This window comes from Acyrthosiphon pisum, chromosome X, assembly GCF_005508785.2.
Source record: "Acyrthosiphon pisum isolate AL4f chromosome X, pea_aphid_22Mar2018_4r6ur, whole genome shotgun sequence".
Classification (NCBI taxonomy): Eukaryota; Metazoa; Arthropoda; class Insecta; order Hemiptera; family Aphididae; genus Acyrthosiphon; species Acyrthosiphon pisum.
In genome coordinates, this window is record NC_042493.1 from 105,636,237 (window position 1) to 105,638,870 (window position 2,634).

Below are 2,634 nucleotides of genomic sequence, written 5' to 3' on the forward strand. Positions count from 1 at the left end.
GCTTTAAGAAGGCTGAAGCATTCCATGTTTTAAGGAGTAGTGTATAGGCATTTCATATTACACGTACATTTTGGCTCTGTCAATGTTTGAGAAGTAAATGAACATCCGTTATCGCATTTTTCACGACGAAATTTGAATTCCCGGATTTAGGATAATAATCAAAAATAACCATGCACATGAGAATTTGTCGGAAAAAAGTATAATATTATTATTATATATAATTATTAATGGAAATGAACATAATATTATGAGTTTAGCTGAATTTAGGGAGTTTACTATAAAATATATTCATTTATAATATAAGTAGTCGCGTCGTACCCGCATTACAAAAAAAAATATTAATTTATTGTATTTAATTTTGATCACAAATCATAAAACAAAAAAAAAAAAAAAAGATTGAATAGGTATTATAATGATAATTATAAGTTAGTTTCTTCAATAAGTAGTTGAGGCAACGTGTTTTCTAAATAAAATGTTAATTTCATTTTCATTTTGTTCTCCCAAAAACTGTCATCACGTTTTATTTTTTCAAACATTAATTTATATAAATACATAATTAATTACTTACATATTATATTCCATAATGATTATACATAAAATATGGTATTCGTTTAGTAGGTGTGTGACCTACCAGACGCGTAACCTACCGGACCGATAGTTAATTTAAAAACAGTGTTTGCGCCGCAAACAGGGCTCGGTGTGTGTGTGTGGATGTTAGTGACGATAGTATCGCTGCTATCATCTTTCATGTGTTCTTGTTATCTGGTGTGTTGTGTTTTGCTCACCAGAGGCAAGAACTCCAAGTTATGTTATCAAATTCGTTATATTGTCATTTTGTAATTGTATCTTTGCTCTCTTCTCTGTTGACACTTGAACAGCACGGTGCTCCACTTTTAATGAAAAAAGGCCAAGTGTTCAAAGTTCAAAAGCCACATGTCGGCATTGTATGAGGTTATGTTTTTCTCATATTCATAATGATTTTTTGTTTTTTCGTCGGTTCATCGTGCCTGTGTGACGCCGACCACAATCTACGTTTTTGGTTTTGTACAGTGCAATTGTGTATCATCATACATTTTCTGGTAACTATGTAAATATAAGTTCACCTTTTTCTAACTGGTTTTTTCCCTATCTAGGGTGGTCAAATCATCGGCGAATAGTGTGTGGTTGTTTTTCATGTTTTGGTCGCATCAATGTTCCCGCATCGGCGGCACCGTTTGTCAGTAGTATGTTTTGTGAGTATTGGTCGACCATTTTTGTTCAAATTTGTATAACAGCCGACGGGCTCTAGTCATATTATTATTGTTATCGCCAGCAGGCTCATAGTATTATTATTGTTGTAATTTGCCATCAGGCATACTTTATCATTGTTGTTAGCCGGAAGGCTCATATTATTATTGTTGTAATTAGCCATCAGGCATACTTTATTATCGTTATAGCCAGCAGGTTCATGTTCAATTGTTGTTGTTTTTTTTTTTATTTATTATTAGTGTTAGCCAACCAGGCTCATTGTTCAATTGTATTTTACATGATTCTTAAATTATAATATATGATTATTACCTTACTAGTCAAGTTATTAATTATTCAACAGGCGTGAGGGTGTACTAGTTGTTTCACTTTGATACAACAAGCATCGAGCGCGCATTCAAACAGTGAAATTAAAAATCATAAAATTATGTTATTTTATTATTACAGATTACGGATTACATTCAAAATCAGTCAACAAAATATCAGTGTAAAAAAAAAATTATAAAAATAAAGGCATACAATTATTTTTTATAAATATTAAATTATGTTTGGCAATACACTTTTTGTACATCACTTATAATTTTAAAAAAATGGTGGGTAAGTGGATTTCACTCTGCTGTACAGTAGGTTAGAAGTGGGTCACTGTATAATGGATGGTATTAAATTTGAATTCAATGATATAATATCATTGTATAAGAAAAACGATTCTTAGCGGAGACGGTATGTCAGTCTAGGTATAAGACATAATATTATATTATAGTCTATAGTATTTAAAAAAAATTGACCTATAATAGGTACCTATAATAAATTCCAAATTAATCATATCATAATATCTATTAGGTACTTATAACGCGTTATACATCAACAAAAAACCGTGGTACTATCATAGATATATAATAGTATACTTTAGAAGTTTCAAGTACCCACGAATAATATTATACAATCACAACAAAATAACTAAAATAGTTATCCTAGGTTTTTAATATGTAATTTCGTCCAAATTGGTACTTAAAATGATTATAAAAATAAACTGTGTAAATGTATTTTTTAGATTTTTTGGTAACAGAATTAATTACCTACGTGGAATCTTGTTTTCAATTTTCAATTCTTAGATACAAAAATTGAACATTTTATAAATTTTTAACTACAAAATAATTTTTCAAATTAAAATTTGATAAATTTTGTCAAAATTTGATCTTTAAATGCTTATAAAAAAAATTGTGTCTATGTATTTTTAATATTTTTCAACTGATATTGTAACAATATATATAAGGAGCTTTGTATTAAATTTATACACTTTTTGGCCCAACAGATAAAACTTTATTGATATTTATAGAAAAAAAAACTAAAAAAATTGAAAACTGAAAATGTCCGTAAACAGCTCAAAAA